The sequence below is a fragment of the Mandrillus leucophaeus genome, unplaced genomic scaffold, assembly GCF_000951045.1.
Source record: "Mandrillus leucophaeus isolate KB7577 unplaced genomic scaffold, Mleu.le_1.0 Scaffold162, whole genome shotgun sequence".
In the NCBI taxonomy this organism is placed as follows: domain Eukaryota; kingdom Metazoa; phylum Chordata; class Mammalia; order Primates; family Cercopithecidae; genus Mandrillus; species Mandrillus leucophaeus.
The window spans coordinates 1,163,664-1,173,195 of record NW_012101610.1 but is presented as its reverse complement, the minus strand read 5'-3'; the positions used below and the strand labels follow the sequence as shown (position 1 = coordinate 1,173,195).

Here is a 9,532-nt window from a genome sequence, read left to right as displayed (position 1 = left end):
CAGGAGTTCAAGACCAGCCTGACCAAAATGGTGAAACCCCATCTCTACTAAAAACACAAAAATTAGCAGGGCATAGTGGCAGGCACCTGTAATCCCAGCTACTCCAGAGGCTGAGGCAGGAGACTCGCTTGAACCTGGGGAGTGGCGGAGGTTGCGCTTGCAATGAGCCAAGATCGTGCCATTGCACTCCAGCCTGGCAACAGAGTGAGAACCAGTCTAAAAAAAAAAAAAGCAATGCAATGCTCTTCTCTATGTTGTCTACCACCATATAGTCCTTAGGCCTGGCATAGTGCTAGTGATACAGCAGATACTGAATATGTAGTGACTGGATGTTGAAGGCATTTATAAGTCTGGGTTCAATTATTTTAAAATTCTTCTGCATCACAAAATGCTCTTTTTTGGAAACAGTTGGGAAGGAATTCAAATAACCTTCTCAATGAGACGGTGGAAGATTGTTGAGAGCAGTGATTTTAGAGAGCGTTGCCCTTTACATGGGAACTCGGCATCCTTTCGTCTAAGTCGCTGGTCACACTTGAAATCAGTCAATACCACTTGAAGCTCACTGTCACCTCTTTCTCTACTCTGGCCCCAGCAGTCATTTCTCTAGGCTCAGGCAACAGTTAATTTAAGGTAGAAATTAAATGGAACCAAATTGCTCTTTAAATACCATAAACCATTTAACAGAATGACTTTCGTCTGCCGAACAGAATTAATCCCTAAAGCTGGAAAAATGCTCCAAGTGTATATATGTGTGCTTATGTGTATTTTTTCCCTTCTGAAAATAAATGGGAAATTTTTAACTTTTTATTATGAAAACTTTGCAGCACACTCAGTAGTGGAGAGAAGTATCTAATGAACTCTTGTGCACCCAACACAACTCCAACAATCATAAAAATGTTGCCAAGCTTGTTTCATCAAAACCTCCGACTTTCTTTCTTTCTGTTGTTTTTTTTTTTTCTGGCTGGAGTTTGCCAAAGTAAATCCCAGAGATCATATTATTCTACTGCAGACATAAAGGAGAAAGACTTTTTTTTTTCTCTACAGTGCTGCATTGCCATTATCACACCCAGAAGAACAACAATAATTCTCCAATAGCTTTCAATACTCAGTCCACACTGAATTCTCTGAAATGGGAAATGATGAAGGATGGGCCACTGATCTTACTGAAATAAAACTTGACACTCTCTGACATCCATCTCCTTGTTGAACACATCCTCTTTTCATCTCTCTGGTGTCTGGTTTCTATCTCTTGGCACTGTTCACTTCTCCCACTACAAAGACTTTCCCTTGGCATCACCTCTACCCTCTGCTTGAAAGAGCCTATTGATTTTTTGGAAGATTTGGAGAAGAGGCCTGGCACAGATTTACATAGGTTTTCTCCTAAGGGAAGACCAGGTCTTCCAACTTGCCTTCAAAGATGCAGAGGATTTTGCAAGGATGCCTGTGGCCCAGCGAGGGAGAAACTAATACCTATCTTGCTAGCCAGAAGTGCAAGATCAAAAGTCAGTCATTCTAGCAGCAGATGGTGTTGTCAGGGCACCTTGAGATACCACTTGTGTCAATCTCTTTAGGTCTGTCTGCCTGACTCTGTAATTCATCCATCTGTTGTGCTGTTTGTCTATCTACCACTAATCTATTCAAGCATGTGCCTATCTAGCTAGTGATGATTCTCTTAAATCTATTCAAGTGATTGCTCTAAGCTGCTCATTGGTACGAGTAATTCATCCCATTACCAATAATTACTCAAAGCCCATTGGTTTTCGCCCTATCTACTCATGCAGAATCTCAGTCTCCTGAAAATTCAGGTCATCTTCAAACACACTCTGTATTTTACTTACTTGATTTTTTGCCTGTCATTCTCTCTGGATTGTAAACTCCATGAGGGCAGGCCTTTTGGTCTGTTTTCTCACTGTTGTATCCTAGAGCCCACTTCCAGGCCTGGCATATAGTAGGTGTTCAATACATATTTAATAGGTAAATGAATGAATGAATGAATAATTATCATCCCCATTTTACAGATGAGCAATAGGAGCTCAGGGAGGTGAAAGAACTTGCCCAAGGTCGTGTCTAGAAAGGAGAAAAGCTGGCCTTTGAACACAGGGCTGTCCAATTTGTAGGTGTCATGCTCCTCCTAACAGATCGCCATGTTGCTTCCAGCAAATTAAATATTCCATGGCAAGAGTTATATTCTGGTTGCATTCTACTGTCTCTTCTGGAAGTTCCTGTTATTGTCAAACCTGAAATTCTCTATGTTGTTTTTCATTCTAGTCACATAGAAGACATGATTGAGAAAAATTTGAATTGGTGATATACCTTTTCTCTTCGATTTGGGTACTATCAGTCTTAGAAGCAAGAAAGTTGATTTGGATGTAATGTGAACATGGGAAAAATGCGATGAAAATTATCTGGGGGCTTCCTTTATAGGCAAAAGATGTTGGGATATATGTTTTGGGGATGTAATGGTTCATCTGACAAAAAGTCTGTCTTATTTGTTCATTTTAGCAGATATTTCTTGAGCATCTGCTGTATTTCAGGCACTCTGCTGGGTGCTAAGAATGTAACAATGAATGAGACACAGAGGCTAATCTCAGTTGTTGCAAGATGACCTCCAGCAAAATATTGGGCCACCATGAGCATATGTATATAAACTATATTTAGTTAAAATCTTTTACATACTTGACTCATCTTTTAAAACAATTATTTAACTAATTATTATTATTTAAATTTAACGTAATTATTTAACTACTTATATGACAGCTCGTTTTAAAATCATTCAACTAATCATTTGTGCTTATTTATTAAATTTTTCTAATTTTAAAAGAAATAGTCATCTTACGCTGGATTACTTGTTGAGAATGTTGAGAAAAATGTCAGATTATTAAATTTTTAATAATTGAATTCAATTTTTAGTAATGCCCAGGCACAGTGGTTCACGCCTGTAATCCCAGCACTTTGGAAGGCCGAGGCAGGCGGGTCATGAGGTCAGGAGTTCGAGACCAGTCTGGCCAATATGGTGAACCCCTGTCTCGACTAAAAATACAAAAATGAGCTGGGCATGGTGGCGGGTGCCACCACCTCCAGCTCCTTTGGAGGCTGAGGTGGGAGAATCGTTTGAACCCGGGAGACAGAGGTTGCAGCAAGCTGAGATCACGGCATTGCACTCCAGCCTGGGCCACAGGACGAGACTCTGTCTCAAAAAAAAAAAAAAAAAAAAAAAAAAAAAAAAAATTAAAAAAAAAAAAAAAAAAAAAAAAAAAAAAAATTACTTTTTGAGGCATATGTAATTCACATTTGTTGAAAATAAGAGAAACCTTGGCAATTTCATATGCTTCAACTTAATCATGTTATCTGACTGTAAACTAACATATTGGACCATCTTGTTTACTTCTAGGGCTCATCTACTGCGAGTAATATAATATTCTAGCATTGGGGCTATCGTGAAGTATATGCTTAAAACTTGATCATTATGGTAGGGTTGACTTTGGGAGGTTATGTGAAGAAGTCATATAACCTCATAAAGAGTCAGAAAGGTGACGTGAAAAATCACCTTAGGAAGACTGAATATGTATCAACCCTGTAAAATATTAATGTAACCTGATTTAATATATTAGCAGCCTCAAATAAGGAAAGTGTCAATCAAAAAGAGACAGGCAGGAGATTGTGCAGCCATGGAAATGAGAGAAAGGAGAAAGACCATTGGGATACTCAGGTTAGCACTGTCCATCTAGAAAGAAACTTCGACCAAGAGAATTTTTCTGTATCTTTGAGGTATAATTTACATATGATAAAACCTTCAGTGTTAAACTAAATGAATTTTGGCAATTATGTACAACCATGAAATCCAAAATATAGTATATTTTCTTCACCTCAGAAAATTCCAAGCCCTTTCTAATCAAAACCAACCCCCTTCCAGGCAACCACTTTCTGATATTTTTCACTTTGAATAATGTAGCCTATTCTAGAACTTGGTACAAGTGGAATCATCCCTTTCTGTAAGGCTTCTCTTGCTAAATATAATTTTTTGAGATTCATCCATGTTTTTGGGCATATCAGTAGCTTTAAAAAATATTGCTGAGTAGTATTTTATTGTATGAATATACTACAATTTGTTTATCCATTCTCCTGCTTAGGATTGACCAGCATATACCTTTTATTGTGATTAAAGCATATATATAACATAAAAGTTACCATTTTAACCACTTTTAAGTGTGTGTCATTTTCACTGGCATTAAGCACATTTATAATTTGTGCACCTATCACCTATCCAGAACTTTTGATCATTCCAAACAGAAGCTCTGTAGTTATAAAATGGTAATTCCCCATTCTTTCCCTAGCCCCTACGCCCCTGGTAACCCCCATACAACTTTATGTCCCTATGAATTTGACAATTCTAGGCACCTCATATAAATGAAATCATACAGTATTTGTCTTTCAAAGGCTGGGTTATTTCAGTTAGCATAATATTCTCAAAGTTCATCCGTGTTGTAGCATGTGTCAGAATTTCATTCTTTTTTAGCGCTGAATAATATTCCATTATATGTATATACCATATTTTATTTATTTGTTCATTTAATGATAGACACTTGCACTGTTTTTCGCCTTTTGGCTACTGTGAATGCTGCTGCTATGAACAATGGTACACAAATACCTGTTTGAGTCCCTGCTTTCAATTCTCTTGGGTATATACCCAGAAATTGAATTGTTGAATCATGTGGTAATTCTATGTTTAATTTTTTGAGGAGCTGCCATACTGTTTTCTGTAGTGGCCGCACCTTTTACATCCTCACTAGCAATGCACAAATGTTCCAATTTCTCCACGTCTTTGCCAACACTTGTTATTTTCAGGTTTTAATTTTTTTAAATAAGTTATCCTAATGGATGTGAAGTGGTATCTCATTGTGGGTTTGATTTGCATTTTCCTCACACCACGTCGAGGCACAAGCTGGCAAAACCCCAGCACATCAACTAGGAGGAGGACCAGGGTGAGCAGCAGCCAGAGAAGCTGACCCCAGCATTTGCAGATGTGGCCCCAGTGGCTCTGGTGGCCTGGGAGCCAGGGCTGCTGTAACAAACAACCACAAACGCGATGGCTTAAAACAACAGAAATTTATTCTCTCATCGTTCTGGAGGCCAGACATCCAAACTTTAGGGGCTCCAGCGAACTGCCCAGGGAATCACGATGATAAAGTGGCTTCATTGGGAGGAAACACACATATGTGAGAAATGTTGTGCAGAGTTCTTTAGCATCTTTGAGTTCTTAGAACATAAGAAAAATTGCACTAAAAATCCACCAGTTGTGTTGTCATCATGAATGACAGTGAGGGGCCAGTGCCTTCAGGAGACTTCTCTGGAGCTGTGCTGAGCCACCAGCCACTTTGTTCAAACAGTAAGGATGGTCACAGGGAGAATGGTGGCTGCTTAGGGAACATGAAGAAGGAGCTGGGTGTGGAGTTTGTGGTGTACCTAAAAACCAGAGGTGGCCTGCCACCCACACTCCAGGAGATAAGCTATTTACTCAAAGGCAAAGTAGCCAACACTATGTTAGGCTGCAGGCACTACAGGGCACCAAAGTGGTAATAAATCAGTGGAGCTAAGATGCACTGCCAGCCTCTGTGCCCAGTATCAGCAGCATCCCGTGGGTCCTTGAGAAGATCCTGTGCCACAGCAGCTATGGTAGATTCAGCTCACCAATCAGATCCACATCCAGGTGGATAAGTGGGCCTTAGCACACCTTGCACTCAGGTGGGGAAGGGGCCAACACCCTGAAGACCTTGTGCAGTCACCTGTCCCAGCAGGTTCCTGCAGCTGTGGTTTTGCTCAGCCTGAAAGCTGGAAGCCAAGGTCTGTCTCTGGAAACCTTGAAGCAAGCCATACTAACTCACACCAACATCATTTTCACCACCAGTTCTCCATCCCCAGGGCTGATGCCCTTTGCTGTGAAGCTGGATGGGACCAGGGTGCTTCAAATGTAATGTTCCCCCTCTTGAGTGCTTTGCTTCCTAAGGCCCCGGGCTTGGTGCACTTCCAAAGTCCTTTCTCCACTGGGGCATTAGGCCCATCCAAGAAAGGGAAGGGGAAGCCACTGAACCTCAGTGGATGTCAAACCCGAAGACGAGGTTATCCTCTACGAGGACAAGTGTAAGTATTGTAGCAAGGTTTTTTGAGACTGATAGCTCCTTGCAGATCCATCTCCACTTTCACATGGGAAGAGAGACCCTTTGTGTGCTCTGTCTGTGATAACTGCTTCACCACCAAGGGCAACCTCAAGATGCACGTTCACCAACATCCTCAGGTGAAGGCAAACCCTCAGTTGTTTGCTGAGTTCTAGGACAAAATGGTGGTAGGAATCACATCCCCTATGCATTCTTTGTAAAGAGACTGAGTCTCTCTTTAGACACAAAACCTGTTCTTGTAATCCCCTCTGTAGGGCTACTTCAAAAGCTCTCTTTGGGACCTAACCCCAAGGACCTCACAGGTGACCCATTGCCCAGTGACCTGTAGCCCACACTTCCTGGCATGGGGCCAAACCATAATTCCTCGAGGGTTGGTGGCTTCCAAGAAAGTGGGACCCCTGAACCAGGATCAGATACTCTGAAATTGTAGCAGCTGGTGGAGTACATCGACATGACCACCACGGACCTCAACAAATGCCTCATTTGCCACCAAGTATTAAGCTGCTAAAGTTCCCTCTAAATGCTTTGCTGCATCCGTACTCCAGAGACACCGTTCCAATGTAAGATCTGCTAAAGCTCCCTCTAAATGCATTGCTGCATCCGCACTCTGGAGACACCATTCCAATGTAAGATCTGTGGCTGAGCTTTTTCTACCAAAGGCATCCCTTAAGATACATTGGGATTCACCAACCCAACACATCTATAAAGGCACATCATCTGTGCCTTTTCTATCAGAAGAAGTTCACCAGTGCTGTGATGTCGTAGCAGCATATTCAGATGGACATGGACAGTCAGATTCCCAACCTTCCCCTGCCAGAGAATTCCTGTGACTTTATGGGTCCTGAGCCAATGACGGTGGAGGAGAATGGCAGCACCAGTGCCATGTGCCATAATGATGTTTTTGAAAGCACCAGTGTAGATGAAGTCAGCTCCCAGGAGGCCTCTAGTAGCTCCTCAAAGGTCCCTGTGCCTCCTCCCAGCATGCAGTAGGCATCACCTACACTAGGGTTCACCATGATGGCTTCTTCAGATGCCCTGGGAAACGTGGGTCCTGCCCCTTTTGGCCTGCAGCACCAGAGCAGCAGAGAAAACAGTTCCATGAAGAGAAACAGCTTGACCAACGACTGGTCCTCACCGATGGGAGCCCGGGAGTATCACAGCTGAAGTCCAGACATCATGGAAATCACAGCCTTCCAGGTACTCTCCCCAGCCAATGGCCAAGTAGGAAGGATCAGTCAGTCTCCTGATGCCAGAGACAAAGCAGAAAGCTCTGAAAACAGCCCGATTAAGATAGAAGGTTGGAGCCATCTCCCTTCAATGTTTATCCGAGCTCAGCCAATCTATGTCAAAGTTGAAGTCCCTGGCACATTTGTTGAACCCTCCACATTGTCCCTGGGGATGACCCCTTTGTCAGCGGCCTAACCATGCCAACAGGCCAAGCAACACAGCTGCACACGGTGTGGGAAGAACTTCTCACCCATTAGCCTTCTTCAGGTTCACGAGCAGACTCACACTGGAGAGAAACCTTTTGCATGCAACATTTGTGGGTGAGCTTTTACCACCAAATGCAACTGGAAGGTCCACTATATGACTCAGCACGCCATGGTAGGAAGCTGGCGATTAAGAACACCATAACTCTGTTAGGTACAGATGGAAAGAGTCTCAAATATTTCCCAGGGAAATCCTGTCCACTTCGGTGAACTTGGGCCCTGTTGTGTGGAACCAGGACACCAGCACACTCAATGGTGGTATAGCCATGAAGACCAATGAGATCTCTGATCCAGAGTGGCAGTGTTTCTACCCTCCTGGTTTCCTTGGGAATCAGCTTCAATATAAATAACGCCACTGTCTCCAACGTGGATGGCTTCCATTTGGGTATCAGTGCAGATATGGCAAAAACAGGTGCTTCTGGGAGCATTCCCAAACACCAGTTTCCTCACTTCCCGGAAGAAGACGAGATTGTGGTCAGCCAAACTCAAGGAGAACTTGCGTGGAAAGAGAAATGCAAACAGACTGAAATCTCTAGAATCTGTTCTTTTTAATAAGAACTCATCTCCTGGCCAGATGCGGTGGCTCGAGCCTATAATTGCAGCACTTTGGGAGACTGAGGCAGGCAGATCACGAGGTCAAGAGATCAAGACCATCCTGGCCAACATGGTGAAATGCTGTCTCTACTAAAAATACAAAAATTAGCTGGATGTGGTGGCGAGTGCCTGTAATACCAGCTACTCGGGAGGCTGAGGCAGGAGAATCATTTGAACCCGGGAGATGGATGATGCAGTGAGCCGAGATCGCGCCACTGCACTCCGCCCTGGTGATAGAGCCAGACTCCGTCTCAAAAAGAAAAGAAAAAAAAAAAAAGAACTCTTCTCCTCCTGTTTTCTTTTTCTTACTGGTATGCAAATGATGTTTATAAGGGTTATGACCACAATGTCAGGCAAGTTCTACAATCATGATTGTTGCTATGCTGCTTTGCAAAAAGTGAACAACAACAAAAAAAATCACACCCAAACAAGTACAGACTAAAATTCTTTTTAAATTTTGGAAAGAAGTGGGTCTTGCAAAGTAGCTTTGTTACTTGTGACAAACTATATACATAGAATCTTTGTACAACCTAGAGTGACTTTTTCCAAAGACTGTTATCTATTTCAAGGTAGAACCATTGGACCTTACTGAACCACAGTGGAAAAGACAACTAACTACTTAGCCTGTTGAAAAGAGAGGTACTGGATACTCCATAGTAACTGATGTGGGTAAAAGGACAAGGCCCTTCATCTATTTAGGTACCTGTTTTATATGTCCGCAACCCTGTCTCCATCTTTTTGTTTGTTTGTTTGTTTGAATGTACTTAAAAAACAACAGAGAAACCTAAGGCTGTGGAATTATAAAATTGCTTCAGCCTTAGAACCTTAAGTGGGATGCCCTCATATCTACTTATATTAGTCCTTAGGGAGTCAGTGTCTGTGTTGCTGCTTATTTAGATACAGCTCAGTTGGCCTGAGAGTGCCCGTGTCTTGTCCACATCTCTCAGATGCCTTTGTCTTCTTGAACTCCAGAAGAGGTGGGCACTTGAGCGGGGGAAGCTCAGCTGACTTAATTTAGCTTGCCAGTGGCTACTCTATTGGAGAACTAGGTTTTCATTCTTAAGAAGAAACTTATGGAAGGGCATTTTCTATTACAAACTCACATACTAATTTTTTTGTTTAATTTCCTTAGTGTGACTTACGCCAAGTAATTATGAAGATTTTTTTCCTTGAATATTTCATGAAGGCTACAAAGTTGGGACAGGCAAGTCCTAGGTGTGAAAGCTTTAATTTATCTACCTCATTTCTTTTTCTTTTTTTTTTTTTTTTTTTTGT

General features: G+C 42.1%; 1 pseudogene; it reads left to right on the top strand.

Annotated features, from left to right (window-relative positions):
• The window catches only part of LOC105536672, a 47,253-nt pseudogene extending 38,912 nt beyond the window's left edge, over positions 1 to 8,341 (top strand).
• Positions 8,342 to 9,532: the final 1,191 nt, after the last annotated feature.